The 22,563-nt window shown below is 36.1% G+C and overlaps 1 long non-coding RNA gene across 3 annotated transcripts in view; it reads right to left on the bottom strand.

The window, feature by feature from the left end:
- Positions 1 to 1,987: 1,987 nt before the first annotated feature.
- Positions 1,988 to 22,563, bottom strand: part of LOC309809520 — a 108,282-nt gene continuing 87,706 nt past the window's right edge. For all 3 annotated transcript variants that reach the window (XR_014294861.1, XR_014294862.1, XR_014294863.1), the window contains 2 exons: positions 4,004 to 4,135; positions 1,988 to 2,345 (listed from right to left, as the gene is read on the bottom strand). This is a non-coding gene — a long non-coding RNA (uncharacterized lncRNA). The remainder of the gene's footprint in view (positions 2,346 to 4,003; positions 4,136 to 22,563) is intronic.

Below are 22,563 nucleotides of genomic sequence, written 5' to 3'. Positions count from 1 at the left end.
AATATTTAGAATTGAAATAAAGTTTAAACATTACATACCAAGTTTTGTGGGATATACATAACAAAATATCAAGACAGGAATGTATAATATTAATTGTATACCTTAGAGAAAAGAGTAACTGAAAATTAATGAGATTATCATTCAACTGATACAGTTAGATAAAGAATAACATAGCAAAAAATAAAAGTAGGCAAAAGAATGAATATAATGAAAAGAGGACAAATTAGTGAAATGAAAAATCACTATAAACATAATTTGCTATTTTAACAGAGTATTAAAACATAGAATCTTCTAGTATGATTGATCAAGAACAAAAGAAAAGACACGGAGATTTGATATCAGGAGTATTATAATATTACTCAGATAGTAGATATCTTTCTGTGACAGCATAGTCACAAAGATGGCAATGCTCCCCATATTAATCTCTATATTTGATGCAATTCCAACAGAAATTCTAAAAGGATTTTCACCAAACTTGAAAAACCCATCCTAAAATTATTTTGGAAACAGAGTTAAAATTTGATAAAATAATATTTCAAGGAGAATAAGGAGGAGGAGGAGGTAGAAGAAAAAGAGGAAACAGTAAAGTAAGAAAAAAAGCAGGCAATTAAGAGAAAGATACACTCTTTCCAACAGCTCTCCAGAATTTCTACAAAGTTATAAAACTTAAAAGAGAATACTGATACAGTATAAAAATAGATTAACAAGTATAAATTCTGACCAATGTACAAACGGCAGCTTGGTATTTGATGGCGGTTACATTACAGATTTGTTGATATATCAAATAAAATAAACATACAAAAGTGATGGTTGCTTTGAAAATAGCCAGTTCATGGCAATTTCAATAAGAGTAGTTTAAATAAATGCTTGTTTGGAGTGAGATGAAGAAAGAACAAGAGGCAAAGAAGTAGACAGTCTTTATCAAATTTTTTTTTAAATTTCTACTATTATAGGCAAGAAGAGACATGGGGGTAGAGGGATGACATGGGGTCAAAGGAGGACTTTTTTTTTTTTTTAGCTGTGAAGGACTCTAGAGCATAACCGTGTGCTAACTGGGTTATCTAATGTAGGAGGAATTGTTGATACAGGAGAAAGGAGTGGGGGGTGGGTAACTGTATAGGTAAATCCTTGAGTAGGTGAGAGAAGATGCAATACAGAGTGTAGGTAGAGGATTCACTTTACTAGTAGGGAAAATACTTTCATAGTTACATAAAGGAAGAAAAAATATGGGAACAGATGAATTTAGTGATACAAAGATGAGGAATTCCCATCTGATTGCTGACCCTGCCCTTACTGGTTGGGTGACCTGAAGAAATACCTCTACTTTTTGAACCTTGGGTCCTTGAAACAGAAATGGAAAGAGGATATTCCCTCATAGCATTTTGTGATGATGTGTATAAGGCATTTAGCATACTGCCTGGTGGGTAATTAGTGTGCAGTAAATTACAGGCACTCTTACTCAAGACAACAGTCTGAGGAAGGCACCAGAATCCATTAGAACTTGCTGAAAACTTTAGTGTGGATTAGCTCTCTGTCACTTATAAGTAAAAAGTACAATTTTGATAGGTTAAAAGAGACTAAGAAAAGGTTAGAAAATTAGGGCTGTCAGAGCCATACTCTTATAGAGCAGTTAAAGCTTGGGTTAAGAATCACAAGTGAGTAATCCTGACTATTTTCTGAACCTCTGTTCTTTGATCCTTGAATAAGGAAAAATACTAGCACTCTCTTACAGGTAGCTTTTAGGACTATATGAATACTAGATACAAAAGAGTAATAATACAGAACATTGTAAATTAACTATACATCAATTAAAAACTGGTTAAAAACAGTAATAATAGAACCTAACCATGCCATTATTATTATTATATAATTTTGTATTTTACATATAATACTTTAAAAATTTTATAATACTATATATAAAATAAAATCACAAAATTTCATATTATATATAAAATATATAATATAAAATATTAGTTGTATAATTAGGAATGTAAATATTATTTTATAAATTTTCTCTAAATTTAGAAAAGAATTAATAATTATAACACAGTCCTGCATTCACTTCTTTTTTACCCTGATGAACTGTGTTATTTCATTGAACCCTCACTGTTTAAGCCATGATTTAATTAGGATTATGATAAAAATTAAATAACATGCAAAGCACATAAAACAATATCTTTTATGTAGTAAGTTCTCAATAAAAATGAACTATTGAAAGACAACATGGAGCTGAGCACTGGGGACTAGAGTCACACTAGTGGAGTATGAAAGTCGACGCTCTCACTTACTAGATTGGTGATTTTGGCAAGTACTCATCTCCCTGTGTCTGTTTCCTCATCTGTAAACTGGAGAAAAATAATAACAGTATGTTCAAAGGTTGCTCTGAAGATGGATTAAATTTGTTATTATATGTAACAAATTATATAATTACATAATTATATTTAGAAAAATGTCTAGCATATCATAATCACTTAATAAAGAGAAAAAGAATGCCACCTTGGAAACAATCAAAATCAGGGCTTAAATTCAGCTCTTTCAACCCTGGTCTAGTGCTTTCCCAAGGCTACAGCTAAAAAAATCTCACATTCCCATTTTTCCTATTCCTGACCCTGTTTAAAGACACAGAGAAGCATCCTGCTTTTGATGAAATATCAGAGAATCCAGACCACACACATGTTCAGAAGGACAAATCCAAGATGTCACTCCATCCCACCCACTTCTCTCCTCACCACTCCTTGGTAGCTGTTTTACCCATGTACATTCATCCTGTGCCCTCTGCCCAAAACCCAGAGTGAGAAATAATGCTTATTTCCTGGGCACAATGGTACTCAGAGCCCTTTGCTGCATTCACAATATGCTACTTAACATTCATGAAGAACCAAATCAATTTTCTTCCTCTATTTATTTAAAATAACATCAACTACTTGACCTTAAGCCTTTATTTAGAAAAAAAATGATAACACAAAGTTCTCACAAACAAAATTTTTTGGAGTTCAAGTGTTTAGAAATACTACACTGTTGGTCTTTTCATTTCCAGTTCCTCTGGCAACAAATGCACCGTAAGTGGTCTCCAAATATCTCAGTCCTGCTCTTAGAGTGTGATTTGCCATTTTAAAGATCTTAAAAAAGCAAAGGATTCTAAGCTTGATATGTGTTTCAGTTAATGAAACAGCATCTTCTATCTGATATCAAGCACAAAGGAAAACTTTCAGAATTAATATACAGAGCATTTATACCTGGAGGTAATGGTTTTCCCATCATTAAAGCATTTAAGCAGATGTCAGACAACTATCCCATAAGAATGCAGGGAGCGTCATGACCTCCACTGTTTTGTTTCCCCAGCATTCCTCCCCATTTTGACTGTAAGATGCTTTCTCGACATTCCAAACAGGTTTTCAATGGCAACATTCATGTCATGTTTTTATTTGACTCCAGATGCAAATTATTGGCCTAGTAATAGGCAAATAAGTCAAAAAGGATCATCAGAAAAATTTCCTGATACTTTTCAAACTGGATCTGAGAGAAACTAGGGAATTGAGTTGAAGATTTTAGGCTGTCAAACCAGATTCCCCATGATCATATCAATTTCTCCACCTACAAGTTGAGGATAATCAGAGAGGTGTAGAACAGAGGATTTTTAGGGCAGTGAAAATACGCTGTATGATACTAAAATGATGGATACATGTCATTATACCTTTGTCTAAATCCATAGAATGTACAACACCAAAAGTGGACTGTAATGTAAATCATGGATTTTGGATAATTATGATGTGTCGATGTAGGTTAATCAGCTCTAACAAACGCCCCACTCTGATGGTGGATGTTGGTAATGTGGGAGCCTATGCATGTTTGGGAGCAGGGGGTATATATGGTAAATCTGTGTAGCTTCCCCTCAATTTTGCTGTGAACCTAAAACTGCTCCCCCCAAAAATCAAGTCTCTAATTTTAAAAAAATGTTTAAAACATTAGATAGCATTAAAATTATGATGACTCTCAATCAAACCTTCACTGGTCATGGATTGGTCGGAAGCAGATCTAGGTGATGGAGAAAGAAGGTCTCTGGGCCTTCTAGTCTGTTTCTCATTATCCACAAAACCAGATGCATCTCTGCTCTTCCAGTAGATTCTCCTTTTTGCTGAAAAAAAAAATTAGAAACCAAATTAGATAACAAATTGGGTGATACCAGGTGGGTAGCAACTCTGCCATTCTACTCTTCAGTGATTCTGTGTCTGCCTCAGAATGACCCATGCATAATGCCCTTTGGCCTGGCTTTTGTTATTTATATTGTCCTGCCATAACTCTCTGAGTTTATAGTGTGGTAGCCAGCTATGGACAAGTAAATCACTGTAGCAGAAAAAGAAAATTCAGTCCTTACTTTCCAGAAATAAACTGATAATGTTATGAGAAGATAACAAATGTTAATACATGGCAGAAAGACAGCATGCCTGCAAGGTAAAATCAAAGTCATTATTTTTCTCTTTATCCAGAAAACTTAATATCTTTATCTAGAATCCATTCTCTCTCAACCTCTAGGCCTTAAATGCCACTTTAGAAGGTATTAGCCTTTGATTTCATTTTTCTTTTCTTTTTAGTAACAAAACTTATGTTAAGTTTAAAAGGAACAGGGAAACTGGGCTTATTAATCTTTTTTTTTTTTTTTTTTTTTTTTTTTTTGCGGCCTCTCACTGTTGTGGCCTCTCCCGTTGCGGAGCACAGGCTCCGGATGCGCAGGCTCAGCGGCCATGGCTCACGGGCCCAGCCGCTCCGCGGCATATGGGATCCTCCCAGACCGGGGCACGAACCCGTATCCCCTGCATCGGCAGGCGGACTCTCAACCACTGCGCCACCAGGGAGGCCCAGGCTTATTAATCTTGAAGAAATAATTTAATAAATAGTCTTAGAGTGTATCTGTCTATCTATTTATCTATCTATACATCCATCTATCAAGTGGGGTTACTTGTTCCCCAGATTAAATGTGTAGGTGTGGATTAAGGTAGATACCAAGGAGTGAATATGGAACTAGAGGTACTTCATAGACTTCCTTTTGGGAAGATAATTTTGTATAAGATAAACCTGTTGAAAACTCTGCATGTAGCTAGAAACAAAGGGAATAAAATGCATTAGTTGAAAATAGACTTATCTCAGTTTTTATGAAGTCTTCTCAGAATTGTACTTCTATTGGTGTTTATGTGTAAACAATCATTGGTTAAAACCTGAAATTATCTAGAGTTCTTAAAATATCCATAAACCTATAGCACAATGAAAATAATGGAGAATTGAATTTAAAAGTATAGCTTCAAAATCGAGCTCTACCACAACTATTGCGTGACTTTGGGCAGTTCTCTTAATGCCAGTAAGCCCATTTTAGTCATCTTTATAAGAGAACAACACATTTATCATAGTTTTATTATAATAGTAAGTAAGAAAATACAGAAAAATATTATAAAATATGAAGTACATATGCAAATAAAGATAACTATACTCTGAGTCTTTAATAATTATGGACCTCTGCCTTATTTATCTTTATGTTCTCAACACCTAACATAATGTTGCCAATTTCCCAATAAGTAAAATCTAAATTTCTTATTATTTTTTAAAAGTACATTATGATCTAGCCCTCGATCATATCCCTTGCATTATTTCTTGCCACTTTTTTATCATATTCTCTAATTGTAGTGATTCTGCCATTCTGAGTTCATGAATTGGTCTTCTAAAACCTTGGGGTCTTTGCATATGTTCTTCCCTGTGCCAGGAGCCCTCCTAATTTCTTTTTCTTGCTTATATCCTACTCAACCTTTAGCCTCATTCTTTCCACCATTTCTTCCAGGATGCCTTCCATGACACCCAACAGATAGAGTTAGGTGCTTCTCTTATGTGTCTTTGTGATATTCTGTATATACTTCCTAACATAGCACTTCATACAGAGTATTGTAATTACCTGTTTCCCCCATTAGTTTACAGACTTTCTGAGAAAAAAGGCTCAATCTTATTCACCTTTGAACAAGAACACAGCAAAGAGTCATAGAGTAGGTGCTCAAGAGATATCTGTAAAATGAATTCTAGTGTATTGTAAGAAAATAATAATAAATGAAAGAATTTCTCATTTTATTTTATGGGGATCTGGTATTATTTAGGAAAGAGTTCTTGAAAAGAATAAGTAATTGGAGGATGTGTAATCTTCTTAAAAGTTTGACTGTGAGGAGAGATGTATATTTTAAAATATTATTTCTTGTAAAATTATGAACACATTTGTAATATGACATTAAATTCAAAGCTTCTGCTGAGAAACCAAAATAAAGCAGAAGTCTCTGAGAGTTAGTGTAAGACAGTTCCTCTTGTAGAAATCTTCAAAGCCACTATTTGAGAACTAGTTGCAGGTACCTTGGATCTGTCATCTCATATTGAGGCTATAAAAGGGACATAGAAGCAATTTGTGAGGAGGGTTACTTTGCAGAGAACCAATGGAGAGTTGAGTCTCATATTGAGGCTGAGAGATGCCCCCCACACACACCTGCACCTGAGGGAGGGTTGGGGAGCTCAACCTCCTTCCACTCAAGCATAAAATTGAGGGGCTTCAATGGGACCATTCACGGAATTTAATATGTGTAAATTTGAGTTTGGAAAGCAGGGCAGATGTGTCTGATCCACCTGTGGGAAATCCAGAAGGTGATAGAGATGGTCCAGCAGGCAGCTTAGTGAAGGAGAAACAGCTTGGGCTGGTAGTCCCACACTCCCTGAGTTTCAAGGCAAAAGATATGTGAACATTTCCCCTGGACCAACTGCAGCAAAGAGAGCCAGTGTCCAGCTAGCTATCTTGTTTTCAAGAGGACTGCTTGGAGGGCAAGAGGACTACAACAGAGTGAGGTCTGTGTGACCCAGACTTCCAAAGGCAGTCAGCATCCAGAGGAAAACATATTGTCCACATCCAAAGAACCAGGAGGAAAGCCTCCAAACACCTCATGAAAGCACCCACAGAGGGTACTGTTCATACCTGCCAGGCCCCAAATGCACAAAACCATTTTATCAGAGTGCCAAGTCAGCAAAAACATCAGGACACCTTCACTTTTCTCTCCCCCAAGCTCCTTCCCCCACTCAGGGCAAGAAAAAGGAGAGAAAAAGCAAAAGCCAACCATGTTCCCTTCTACAAAGACAAGTGTCCTGCACATGCTTCAAAGCCAACAAGAACATATTTTATAAAATATATGAAGTCATTGGCCTTCCAGAAAGAGCAGAACTGATTTAAAATATGAGAAAGAGATTTATAGGAAAAATAGGACCCACAGAAACAAAGCAAATTTTAAAATATATTTAAACCTTCATTGTTTTATTTAGCTATTTTTAATAGTTATATCCTAAAGACAGTAAGAAAGTCTTCAGTCCTAATTTCAGTCTGTAAAACCATCTCAGAACAGAGATACAGAGCACCAAACTCCATTGCACCTTTGCAGGAATAATCAGGGGTGAGATGGTGTGAACACCATATGGTAATGCTAAATTATCTTCCATTCCAAGGGAATTAAAAGAATTTAAATGCTAGTCAGCAGCAACACAACCAAATAGTAGTCAAAATAAATCATTTCTATTCAATTCACTGAGAAAAAATATTATTTTATCCAACCTGTACTAGGAAAAAATAAATTTTTTTAACTCTTGAAACAACTGATTCTATGGAGGGCAAATAAGAAAGTTGGGTTGATGGGCAATGAAGAGGAGCCCCCATGAGAACAAAGGAATTAGAATTAATAAAGGTATAGACAGAGATGGTGTTCATTGAGTCTTCTGTGCTATCATGTTATAAAATATTGTCATTGGAAAGGGAATAGCTACCTCATAAGGAGACTAGGGTCCAGAAAGATGAATTAATTTACTTATGGTCAGATAAGAGACTCAAGCATAGGTCTTTGGATTGTAAATATTGAGACTATTCCTCTCCATTTCTCTGAACTTGCCTTCTAAGGTAAGCATCAGTAGGATGTTCTTAGAGAAGAACATTAAAAATAAGCCATAGGGGAAGAATCCTAAAAGCCAAGAGGACAGAAAGATCAATATTCATGAATAAATAGAAACAAAATGTTTCCACTGTGAAAGGTTTACTGTCTGCAGACCAGTAAGTTTTAGGAGTATGAGAATAAGGAAATAACCAATAAAAGAATATAATCTCTTAACACGTGGTTCAAGAAGGCTTCAATAAGGCATGAGAGATTTGAGGTTGAGAAAAAATTTGTTAAAAGCTTTGAGCCACTTTGAATGAGGGAATATTCTAAATATAAGGAATTACTGTCACTTCTTTTTCTGTAGAATCTAGGACCTGTTGTTTATTAACTTGATTTTCACTGTAAGAATGAATAAAAAAATACCAGTTTTCTCCCTCGTGAGGTATTTTCTGTAGAAAGACATCCTAATCTTTTCCTACTTGCTTTGTATGGTCCTCCATTCCTATTCATTTTGCTACAAAAGATAATTAAGTCCAGCTGTGCTCAGCACTGATCATGGAAATAGACGGCAAGAGATTGGATGGATATGACAACAGAGCAAGACTCCACACCCCAGATTTTATGCTGAGGAGTTAGGAGGAAAAGGACCTCCTGACTGAGGATTTCAAGAGACCCTCTTCTACCTCAGAAGGCTCGGGGGCCAGCCTCATCACCTGCCTTGGATTTGTCTCTCAGAGATTAACAGAGAAGTGGAATCCAGAATTCTCTCTGACAAAGGCATACCACTCCTATGACTGGCTGAGGCAAAGACTTTAAGAGCCTCTCCATATACAACCTTTAAAAGAAACACGATCTGAAAGTTCTGACTGACTCTGTTAATACTATTGGAACATTAAGGGGGAAAAGACAAATTGCAATTGGTTGAAAAATGCAACTGAAATGGCTTGATGGCTTAATTTGGCAGACTGCTATTGCTCTGCTTCAAGTGGCTGGCATGGCATGGGGTAAGATTTCAAACCACTCAGAAACACTGAGTCACCTACAGATTTGCAGCCTGATGTGGATCACGTAAGCAATTCTCAGGGAGAGAATGGCACTCTTGGATGTGGAGAAATGGCAGTGGAATCCATAAAAGATTCCACTGAACTCTGTGACATGGGGCGAGTCACCCAATGTAACAAGGCTGCAAGCTCTCCAGTGGGATAACCGTTATGAATGTCAGGATAAAACGTCACAGTATATATATATACTTTATCATGTCAAAGTATAAAACAGATCAGACAAGAGGTAAAAATCATGCCAGTCATGTGCGTGTTTCTGTGTGAGTATGTGGAAAAGGAAACACAAACTCATCTTACGTTTCAGTAGTTAAGAATCATCATTAAATAAGTACCTTCCATGGGGCTATTACTGCCCTGGATGTAAATCCAAGGCATGAGCAATATATTTCCAACTCTTGAGGTATCATCAGAATCCAATTTCTGCTGATGCCCAATGAATGCCAGAAACTCATAATATAGACTATAATTACTAATTAATCAGGTTTGATGTAAGGGGTGAAATCTATTTGCTCTGCTACTCTTCATCATATTTGTATATGATATACAATGATGGTGAATTATCTTTCAAGGCAAAACACACATGAAATTATTTAAGCCAGTGTGTAATAACAAAATGAACACCAGACTGGAAGCCCAGTGATTTAAGTCATTTCTACTTAGAAGGCCTTTGGCAAAAGGGCTCTCTCTCTTCATCTATAAAATCGATAACTCACTGATGCTTGTTCTACCGGCTTCACAGTATTTTTAGGAATATCCTGCAAGCAATACGACAGCTAGATTGCATGGGAGGCTAGGGCTCTTGGTAAGGTAAGCCCAGCAGTGCAGGACATTCAGTAATAAGGATCTGGCTCAGGGCTGGAAAAATGTGAACAGAAAAGAGCCTTAGAGTTAGGTGATACTTTTCAAAATGTTTTAAAAAAATTTTTTTTAATGTTTTACTTTTAATAATGAAATAATGAAAAGGAAAATGCAAAAATGTGCATGGAAATGAATATAACCAAAATCTGTGTGTCCACCACCAACAAAAATTTAAGTATCAAAATTGTGCTACATTTGCTTAAGAATTCTTCTGGAAAGGAAGGAAGAACAAGAAGGAGAGAGGGAGAGAGGAAGGGTGGAAGGGAAGGAAGAAAGGAAGAATGAAAAACTTTATATCTACAAAAAATTCATCATTAATTCCTCAATTCCTCTGCAGATATTACTACTTTCCTCAGGTTGATATGTATTACTTCCCCATATTTAAAAAAAAAATTTACTAACTATATGTGTGGGCAGGATTAACTTCTTACTGGATAAGAATAACTTCTTGTTTTAAACTTCACATAAATGGTATCAATACTCTACATATATTTTGTAATCTTTTCTACACAATATTATATTTTTAGATTTTTTTCAATGCATGTAAATATCCAATTCACTTTTGAAAGCATTTTTAAATGTTCTCCATTGTATGAATATAGCAGTCCCCTTCTGTGGGATAGTTGTGTTGCTTCCATGTTTTTACAATTATTAGTAGCATCATGGTAAGCATGTTTCTACATGGAACTCATAAAAGAGCAGGCTGTTTTCTAGGGTAGAAACTTCATGTAGTATTGTTGACCAAAAAGGAGCATGTCCTTCTTATTGTACCAACTAACATCCACCAACAATCAATGTGTCTTTTCTCTTAATGGCCCCACCATCTTTGCAAACACTCAGCCTTACCAGGTTTCCTAAAGTGTGTCAATCTGTCAAATGGTGTCTTATTAATATTTTAATTTTATTTTTTCTTATTATTAATATGGCCAAGCTTTTCTTTCATACAGTTATTGAGATTTTCAGTTCCTTTCCTGAAAATTTCATGTCTATATTCTTTGTCTATTTATGTATTAGGCTATTTTATTATTTTTGTTGTTCATTGTAGAAGTTCTTTATATGTTCCAGATATTAATTCTTCGCTGGATTTTTCAACTCCAATGTTTTCTGTTGGTTCCTAATGTTATTACATTGTAGTTAGAGAAAGTCTTTGGTTGACTCTGGTTCTTCAATATTTAGTTAATTATGTCTTGCACAAGGGTGCACAGTTAATTTTTGCAAAGGTCCCGTCTGTGCTTGAAAAGATTGTGTCCACTAACATTGAGTGTGATGCTCCATGTATGTTTATTAGAGTAGGCTTTCACTATGTTATTCAGATCATCTAGAGCCTGAGTCACCTCACTGCTCAATCAATTTTTATTGAGGGAAGTATGTTAAATTTTTAAAAAATACATGTTGATTAGTCAGTTCCTCATTGAAATTCTGTTGATTTTTTTTTGCCATGTGTTGAAGCTATCTTGTAAGATCCTAAAGATAAAGATTTGGGCTGTTTCTAAACATTTTCTATGACAAATCATGCTATACTGAATATTCTTGTACGTAAATTCTCAAATACACATACATGCATACTAGTAGGATAAAACCCTAGAAGGAACTAGATCAAAGCATATGCACATTCTTAATATATACAGAGAGATCTTACCAAGCGATCTTTCCTACAGTTCAAACTGAAGAAACCAACTGGGGAAAAAAAAAAAAAAAAAAAAAAAAAAACACCTGCCTAGTTAGAGCTGAATAAAATTTGAGTTAATGACTATCACTGGAGAATAAGAACCTTAGTCAAACTGGGTGAAATCTTTAAAAAGGTTACCCTCTACTTTCCCAACTCCAATTCTTTTCTCTGAATCTTGATAAAGTGGCTGCCTTTGCTATGGAATCTTAAAATAGATCCATTTCCATTTTCAGAAAACTTTGATTTGTTCTAATATATACATGTATTTTTTCACCTGTTCTTTGACATTCATGTAATATCCTTGGATGAAGACACTAAAAAGGCATATCTGCTATCTCACAAATCAGAGAGTACTTCTCAAAATGAGAGCATTAAAGATAAACTACCCCTGTTTTGCCAGCCACTGTGAAAAACACATAATGGAAAAAGGATCCTGGAGTCTTTGAAGAATATCCCTGATAAATTTTGCAAGTTCCAATTTTCATCTTCTTGAGAAATATTATCATGTTCCCTCTGAATCACCTGTATAAGTTGTTGCCAGTAAATTCAAACAGCCATTTTATCGACTTGAGGCCAAAGCTTAAAATGCAGGCATCCAAACTGTGCAAAATAACTCTGTTTTTCTTCTAAGGGCATGTAGCTGAATTTTTGTTCTTGAAAATAGGGTGCAAAGATGTAGAGAAAATATCATTGGCTTATTAGGACACAGTGCTCACCTTCAGGGAAAAAAATGTACCTTCTGGGGAAGGCTTCCATGGGTTGAGGAGAAGAGGCAGGATGTTGAACTGAGAGCACTGGAATCCTGACTCAAGACTTAAAATTTATGTGCCCTTAGGCAATTTATTTATTTAATTTCTCTCTGCTTTGGTTTCATCATCTATAAAACAGGGATCATAGGCTTACCTCAAATGTCAGTGTGTGAGATGAAGCACCTTGCAGAGTCCCTGGCTCATAGAAAGCACAAGGAATTTTGTTTTGTTGCTGTGAATCATGGAATAGCAACAACAGTGATGGTGATGTAGCAATTGTTGTGATCCCATCTCTTTTATTCAGTAAGATAGACACAGCATTACTACTCCTCTTTAATAGAATTGGGAAAAGAGATCCAGGAACATAAGGTTATATGCCTTTCAACCACAACCCTACTATTTGGCGGGTAGACATGGAAAGCTTTGAGGCAGGTGTGCTGATTGACACCCAAGACAGAAAAAATTAAATGACACAAAGTTCACTTGGATTAGATGATTTGGGCTTGATAAATGTCTTACTGGTAGAGGTCTGTTTCTAATGGCAAGAGAAATTAAAAATTCTTATGATTTCTAATGGCATAGTTAAAAAAATAGTTACGTACACACACACACACACACACACATATATAATCTTGGAAGCATCCCTTAACCACTCTGAACCTCAAAATTCACACTTGTAAAATAGAGATAATACCCTTTCACATGCTCATTGTAAAGATCTATGTTAGAATCTAGAATCCTAGCACAGGACCTAGAACATGGTAGACAATGCAAAAGCCATCGGTTTTAAGGACAGTATTAACAGAAACAGTTAACAGTAGCAGTCACCTTTGCATAGTGATGGAAACAGGGAGTAAGGGCACTTAGGTAGGAAGCTATGGAGGGGCCAGGAGCGCAGAGGAGGCTGGTGGATATGGAACCACAGCCAGCTGATAGTCACTTTGCGCCCTGTCTGAAATGCCACCCAAGCGTCTCTACTCTCCTAAATTATTTTCTTCAAAGCCCAGCTTCAAGCCATCTATTTCTTGTAACTTCCAGGATGAATATAGTTCTTTTTAACTTCATTTATTTTTTCCCAAGAAAATAGAGTTGACCCTTGAAGAACATGGGTTTGCACTGCACAGGTCCGCTTACACTTGAAATTTTTAAAATAAATATATATGTACTGTAAATATATTTTCTCTCCCTTATGATTTTCTTAATAACATTTCCTTCTCTCTAGCTTGCTTTATTGTAAGAATACAGTATATAATACATATAACATAAAATATGTGTTAATTAATTGTTTAGGTTAGGCTTCTGGTCAACAGTAGGCTATTAGTAGTTAAGTTTGGGGGGGGAGTCAAAATCTATACACAGATCTTCCACTGCAAGGGAGTTGGCACCCCTAACCTTCCTGTTGTTCACAGGTCAACTGTACTGTCTTGTTTCATGCTCTATACCGGGAGGTGATTAAGCAGAGGTGAAGGAAAGAGCCACAGGCTCTCACTTCTCTCATGGAGTTTACAGTCTAGTAATCTCAGAAGCATGTATCTTCCTTTGCCAGCTAAAACACTCTACTCTGTTCTGATTCTGATTAACTTCTACTTATCCTTTAAGAATCATCTTACAACAAATTCTTCCACAAAAATTTTTTTGATGCCTTACCCACCCTCTCCTCTTCCGAGTTAGGTGTGTGATGGTCAGTTTTATGTGTTAATTGGGCTTGGCTACAGTCCTCAGTTATTCAATCAAACACTATTTTAGCTGTTGCCATGAAGGTATTTTGTAGATGTGATTAAAGTCCATAATCAATCGACCTTAAGCAAGGAAGATTATCCAAGGTAATCTGAGTGGACTTGATTAAATCAATTGAAAGTCCTTAACAGCAGAGCTGGGTCTTCCCTGTGAAACAGGAAATCCTGCTTATGAACAGCAGCGTCATGCCTGAGAGTTACAATCACCCCTTCTGATGGCCTGCTCTACAGATTTCAGATTGGCCCTGACGACAGTGTATGCCAGTTCCTTGCAATGCATATGTACGTATGTACATACGTGCATACATACATACATACATCAATGAATCAATGATTGTATCAATGAATGCAACAATCAATGAATTAATGAATATTAATGCTTCTCTGGTTGAACCCTGACTGATACAGATGCCTCTGGGTTAAGTTATTTCTAACATGACACTTATTATTCTCCTATTATAATTGTCTCTATTACAACTACTTTTTGGAAACCCAATAGATAAATTCTCCTTGCTAAGAGAATACCTGTCACATAGTAAACTCAATATGGATTTGTCTAATTTAATTAATTAACTGTTATTAGTAAATATCCTCTAAGGATTAAGCCTTCGGGTGTTATAGTCAGGAAGACCTAAGTTTGAGTTCTGTCTCTCACTAACAGTGAGGCTCTGGGCAAGTCATTTAATACTTTCAAGTTTTAGTCTCCTGCTTTAGTCTGTTTGGGCTGCTGTAAAAAAAAAAAAAAAAAAAAAAACATGATATATTGGGTGGCTTACACAACAGACATTTATTTCTCACAGCTCTGGAGGCTGGAAGTGGAAGACCAAGGTGCTGAAGAGCCTGCTTACTGTTTAATAGACTGCTGTATTCTCACTGTGTCATTACATGGTGGAAGGGGGAAAGGAGTACTCTGGGATCTTTTCTGTGAGGGCACTAATCCCATTCCTGAGGGCTCCTCCCTCATGACCTAATCACCTCCTAAAGGCCCCACATCAAATAACATTACAGTTGGGGTAAAGACATTAACATATGAATTTGGTAGGGACATAAGCATTGTATTCATCTCCCTTTCTGCTAAAAGGTAGTGATAATAATATACCTACCACATAGAGTGGTTTTGGGAGGTAGGAGAAAAATTGCATAAAAATATCTTAACATAGGGCTTCCCTGGTGGCACAGTGGTTGAGGGTCCACCTGCTGATGCAGGGGACACAAGTTTGTGCCCCAGTCCAGGAAGATCCCACATGCCGTGGAGTGGCTGGGCCTGTGAGCCATGGTCACTGAGCCTGTGCATCCGGAGCCTGTGCTCTGCAACAGGAGAAGCCACAACAGTGAGAGGCCCACATACCGCAAAAAAAAAAAAAAAAATCTTAGTATACTAATTGTCACACATTAAGAATTTGATAAATATTTGCTATCCTTGTTCTTATTATCAACTGAAATTTAGAACAACTCTATTTGGCCTTTCCTTGAGAAACATCTGATTAATTATCCAAAAACAATTAATCTTTATATGTTTGCCTTATTCCTTATGATAGATGCCTCCAAGAACAGCAAATTAGTTTGGCTGTGGTGCCTGTTGACCTAAAGCTCTACAGTGGAGAGCTGATAACTAACAAGGTACTGATCCTGCCTCTAGAATTCTTGCACACATGCATGCATAGTGAACCCAATGAAACCTCAAACAGTACCTTCAACTTTTCATAAAAATACCAAATCCATACAAGAATATGCAACACCTTGCTCACTCAACTCTTCCTTGATAAAGCCAGCAATGATAAACCACTACCACCAAGGGCACCCATATCGATGTGGCCCTATCCCTTCAAAGCACTGTAATATAAACAATCTTCCTTGAACCTCAGAGCAGTCCTATAAAGTATGTAGGCCATTTGCAGGCTCCCTTGGGCAGCTGATGAAACAAATTATTTGTATGTAAGTCTATCAATTGTATAAGGGAATTTATAGACTCCATGTAGCCTAGATAAAATGCTGGGGGACACCTCCCACTTACAGACTCTGTTTGCTGGTGTCTCTGCCCTGAGAACCTAGATCTTAGGTACTCAGAAGGTTTTCTGAGAGCCCCAAAATACAGGGATGAAATATTGCCTTTTGTTTTCAAGTCCCAACTCCAGCATTATGAGTTGCACACCCTTGTGCGATTCACTTAACTTTTTGAACCACATTTTCTTTAACTGTGAGTTTGGTGATAGTAATATCTCCCTTAGAGGATTGTGAGGACTACAAGTAATAACGTGGGAAGTAGCTCATAGGACCTTTCCAAGAAATGTTAGCTACATTCCTTTTCTTTCGAGAGGCCATAGTATGGTGTAAGGAGGACAGACTGACCCAAATGCTTATTCCCCAGTCAACTTCAATAGAGACACGTAGGCTGACATATTAAGCAAAACAGCCAAACAGTGAACGAAGAAGGATTGTGGCAAACTTCTATATTCATGCTGTAAAAAGGTCACGGTTACTGAGTCTTTTTCATTTCACCAATTTCCATCTGTGAATAAGGAAGGCAAAGTTCACCTATGTTTTTCTTTCATCAATATCAGTGCCTACTCATGAGGTCCATATATAGGACAATCTATCAGGAATATTATTAGGAAGACAGTTTTAAAACAACAGTGAACATCTTAAAATTTACAGATTTTACTTATTTCCTTCATTTCCTAAATTATAATCTTTTTCACAAAGGATGGATACTTTGATATATATCATAAAAATAAATAAAACATGTTTAACACTTTCTTGTTTAACAATATGACCAACACTGCTGCTTTCTGAATTTACTTCTCCATCTTATACCCAACCTGAAATCTGACCTTGAATAAAATTTTTAATATAGTTTAATGCTATTTATTTCCCAGAACCAATAGCTTAGTTTATGTGTTGCAGCTGGCATAACGTATCAAAAGTTCTGGTAACATTGTTAGGACCCTAAAACATCTTCATGAGATAGAATATTGAGCACTTTTATTGGTCATTCTCTGAGGCACTTTGATATTGTACCATGTGGAAAAGAATAGAACAGTCACGTAAGGGCTCCCAGATAGAGGTCATTGCTTCTCTCAGCTGCAAAAAGAGAAGTTACCATCTGACATTAAAGTTACAAACTCTGTTTATTTCTGTGAGTATAGGAAGCCCCAACACCCCGTCCAGTTCTTTATCATCACCCTTACCCTAATCCCCACACTTGGCTGCACATTTCACTAACTAACCTAATCTCCCCCTCCTCCCACATCCTTCCACTGTATCCTCTGAAATATACAGACTGTCTTATTAAAAAACAAAAATTAAAATTAAAAATCTTGATATCCTTAACTTCTTTGAAGTTTCTATTAACCATTTTTCCCCACTTTACTGAATGTGGTCTTTCCATAAGTATACCACTTGCCCTGAGGCCTCTCAAGTGGAGAGTGACTTTTTTATCCTACACACCAAGCACCTCAAGGTAAAGAAATAGGTAGAGTACTCCTTGTCCCATTTTCACTTCCAAACCATTTTTTATCCTTTTCCCACACACAAAAAATCTTAGATCATAGATTTTGAAGTTTTAATCATTGTAATTAACAATCACTACCCCTTCCCTTTTTTGTAAATGTCATTTCCTGACCTCTCCGTGGCATTCTTCTCATTTCTTTTAAAATGTTAAGGTGCTCATGATATCTGTCTTCACCTCTTCTCCAATCAAGTGTATCCTTGAAAACACTTGAGATACTCTTGGATAATCCATTCATGACTCTGATCTCTCTTTTTCTTAACTTTCTCATTTACAATTATCTTCCTCCATCCCAATTCAGCCTCCAATTACTATCACCACTGTCATCCCCAATATTTGCAGATTCTCCTATCTTTCAAGCTTATTGATTCCAGAAACTCTACTCAAAAAATTCATTATTTTTTTCCTGTATTGCCCAATTATTAATTCTAATTTCCATTATGGTATGGTATGGTATTACAATGCACAGAATATTAGAGTTCTGATTGCTCCCCATACTAATGAATATTTGATGTGAGCTAGTATTTTTTTACTTCTATCCATTCTAGTGGATATCTAGTAACATCTCATTTCTTTGATTCCTTCATGTGCTTACTGGCCATTCACATGTTTTCTTTTATGAAGTACCTGTTCAAATCTTTTGATATTGTATGTGTGTGAAAATATATGTCCACATAAAGACTTGCACAAAAGAGACCATAGCAGTTTTAACTACAGATGCGTACAATAACACAAATATAAAAACCACTATATTGAGTGAAAAAAGCAGAGAGCAAGACAAAATAGAGTTAATAATGTATGATTATTTATTTGAAGTTCTAAAACAGGAGGAACAAAGCCATAGTGTCAGAAAGCCTATCGGTGTTTGCTTGGAGCTGAAAGTGGGTGGGTGATAGTATAGTTTGCAAAGTACACAGGAAATTTTGGGTTGATGAAAATGTTCTATATTTTAACTTAGTGGGTAATTCCATGAGTAATTCACACTTTATTAAACCTCTGAATCAATTCAATTTATTGTATGCAAAATACACTCCAATACATATTATCTTTTTAAAACAAGTTTCAACTTGGGACCAATAGGAAACACTGAACAAAGTGATGTTTACCCCCACTGCTCTCATTGTGATTAAAAATTCAATTGGTACATTGAAAATAAAGCTGCTATTTGGAAAGTCCTACATATGGCTCTGTATATCAGTATAATATGTGGCTCAATGGTTTTCATTTTGAATGAGGAAATTTTGGGCTATGATGCAATTATGAATTTATAACTCATGTGAATAAGAATGAATGAGAAATTGACCTCTGACTGCTACCTAATGAAGTATGCATGAAGATTATTTGTCCACATGAAAAATAACAAAAGCAAAAATTTTACAGAATAACATACTTTTATAAATTTTGCAAGCAAATCCAAAACTATTCAATAACAAAATATAAAAAAAGGTAGATTAACATTTTGTATTGGAGAAAAATTATAAAATAATATAATACATAATAAAATATATAGTTGTATACACTGTATGTAAAATGTTTTATAAGCATTATAATGTATTATTTTGGATATTTCAAATATATGTAAGAGTAGCACACTTATATTTATTCTACCTTTTGGAATGTAAAGGTTGTTTAAGAAAAAACTCCAAGACAAAGAACTGAGGTTGCAAGGATGCTCAACACTCATTCAGCCAGTATCATTAAAACTCTACATCTATTGGTAAGATTTTGCACCAGGGCATTTGTACCTACATATATCCTAGAGAATATTGATGGTTTCTCTGAAAAGTGAAACCTGATTATATGAATTAGCTTCACTAAGCTGTTTTATTATTTGAAACTATTTTTGTGCCTGATCTATCAATCTCTTTCAACTATTGTCATTTGAAAATGGAATTTCCAGACACCAGCCAAAGAGCTTGAAAGCAAAACACCTCACTGGTGTGTCAAAACTGGATATTGGTGCTTTCTCAAAAACTGAGTCATTTATCTACTGCCTTTTCTTTTCCAGCGTTGATCACGAGAATTCCAATGCCATTCTCATCCTCCGTCCCTCATAGCCTGTCTTCTCTCTGGGAGATGTTAGCCTCATCCCTTCAGCACTGGGATTCTGAAATTTCACAGTGATTTGCCTAAGTGCAAGTCATTTTCAACCATTGGGGCAGTCACTTACTAGACCCTTCCACTATTGAGACTTATGACCTTCAATTCTGGAAACTTTTGTACTGTTTCTTTGGTATAAATTCCCCTCTTTTAATCTGTTCTGCATTTATGAAATAATAGTTATTCTAATACTGCTCTTTCTGGATGAATCCCCGATTTTCATAACATTCTCCCCAAAAGCCCATATAATTTATCTACTTTTAACCAATCTTCCTTGATTTTTACCTTCTAACACAAAGAATTTGTGGGAAGAATAGAAATAAAATTAATGCCCCTGGAGCCTCAGGTTTCCTTACAATGGGTAGATTGATAAGTCTCTTTCTCACCAGGGGAAGCCCCAGGCTCAAGACTGTCTTCTTAGAAAAAGGACTCTTCCACAGAAATAATTTTTAAAAAACAGAACAGAATTTAAGAGAAAAGATTAAAAAATCCTAACATAAGTGGAATTGGATTCTCAGAAGAAAATGAAGCAGGGAATGTGCTAGAAGCACTACTCCATGTTTAATGCCTAAGAAATTTCCAGAACTGATGGAAGCCACTTTCTCACAGATTCAAAACTCCAGGAAACCTTAAGCGGGATAAATGCAAAAAAAATAAAATTTAATTAAAAAAATAGCAAGTGGATGCATTTTCAAACTGTTAAAAATCAAAGATTTTTAATCTTAAATGAGCAAAGGTAATAGAGACACATCATCTTCAAAAGAGCAAGATAAGATTGATATTTCTTAACAGAAACTACAAAAGCCAACTGACAAAGTAATGTCATTGTTAAAGTTTTGAAAGAAAAATAAGTGTCATAATAGAATCTTATATCCTATAAAAATATCCATCAAAATATAAAGTTGAACTAAACATTTTCAGACAAACAGAACCACAGAGAAATTGTTACCTAAATGCCTGAACTAAAATTAACAATAAAGAGAATTTCTTTAGGCTTGAGGAAAATGATGTCAGATGGATGCACAGAAATGTTAAAAGGAAAAGATCCCCTGGAAAGGGTAAATGTTGACACACTGCAATCTAGATCTGTGTTTTCTTTGATGATATTTGTTGGTTTCAAAACCAAAGTAGCCAAATATTTTGACTCTTTTATGTATTTCATGATAGCATATGTCTGGACCATCGTAGGCTGTCCTTCCAAAAAGCATGAGGCATAAATAAAGCTGACTATCATGTGGCTTATTGTAATAAAAGGCTCCATTACTTCATGGGGGTACATCATGCTTATAAAAGTCATCTGAGCTGCTGTCTCCACTCCTTCACTCCTTCTCCTTGCAACTACCTTTTTCCTTGCAGCATCACTTTTTCCACAGAAGTTAGGGAAGGTCCCTGGCAATGCCTGCTGGAGATGCTGCTTCGATCTGGACACTGCCAGTGCCCCAAGGGTACTGATCCACTCAGTCATTCCCCAGTACAGGGGGACTTGGGCTCTGATCCACGTCCCATTGCCTCCTATGGTATGTGACATCCAGTAAATGACTTCACTCTCTGAGCTTCAAATTTCCTTCCTCTGTAAAATGGGGGGTCATAAAAATATGTATGGCACAAGATTGTTGCTCCTTGAACTACCCAGAACTCTGGATTCCAGGTTCTAGGCTTTCGTCTCCCTCACAGTTCAGGGAACCCAAAGAAACAAGAAAGGGCTTTCTTGGATTGTCCCCTGTGAGGCCCACACCCCTTCTCCACCAAAGTGGTTGATCACTGGAATGAAAAGAGGGCTATATTCAGGGTATATGACAGCATTGTGATCCTAGGGAAGTTGGAAAGCACATCAAAGAGTTTCTTAGGACTCCAGACAGCTTTGAGGCTGGAATGGGAATGAATGGCTGTGTTGCATCTGAATGAAGAAAACTGATGGAAATCAGATGTTCATTGGTGACCACAGCCTTAACAATCACATCAGCTATCTCTATAAACACTAACATAGGATTCACAGTGGAAGAGAAAGTTGGGAACTATGGGGCTGCCATATATATCACTCTGAAGAAGGGGGACAGTGTTTTCCCTCATGAGCAGAGGGCTTTGTATGCTCTCTGGAATAAAACAGAGCTTTTTGGAATCTGGTAACCACAATTTTTTTTTGGATGCAGCTTCTACTCATTCATGTAGAATATGAAGTCCAACTCAGCTCTAAGTCCTATGGTCTTAGCTTTGAACTTCACCACTTTCTCTTTACAGACTAGCCATACCAATGGCCTTTGTTGAGAGTTTCTTATTGTAGGCATTTGTTGATATTTGGCCCTTCATATATAGTAAGTGATAATTTTCAATTCTCATAATACTATTGTGTTTAAAGTATTTCTAAAAACTCTTTTACACTGGAATAAAATATAGTAGAGGAATGGGCATTATTCTTCTGTACTATTGTCATCAACAAATATTCATTGAATACCCTCTCTGAGCTGGAAACTTTAAAGAAAACAAAATATAAGATATACCCTTATATGCTTCTCTAGTTAGGAGGTTAAAAGATGTCCCCCATATGCTTCTCTAATTAGGGGGATAAAAGTGACATTCTCACATGTACACTCCGGTACAAATAAATAAGCACCGAGTGGAATAATTAAGTGGTTCCTAAAGTGACTGATCATCAGAATCATCTGAATAATTTAAATTTCAAAAGTCTGAGTCCAACGTCCCAAAACTGTGACCTGATTGATCACATTGAGCAGATTCTTGGGCATTAGGGTATGTGTATAATTTTAATATAATTTTTGAATACTTTATTTATACCTATAATGTAAAATTTTAAAATTATAAAAAAGCAATTATACTCCAATAAAGATGTTTAAAAAAAAGTAATCAGATAAAAGTTCTTCTCATTATCTGTTCTTTCGTCTGCCTTCTTGGAAGCAACCATTTTTACAAGTTTTTTAATTTGTCTGGGC

The sequence above is a fragment of the Mesoplodon mirus genome (assembly GCF_964341445.2).
Source record: "Mesoplodon mirus genome assembly, chromosome: 2".
NCBI lineage: Eukaryota > Metazoa > Chordata > Mammalia > Artiodactyla > Ziphiidae > Mesoplodon > Mesoplodon mirus.
Note: the sequence above shows the minus strand (reverse complement) of the source record. Positions and strands in the feature narration are given on the sequence as shown.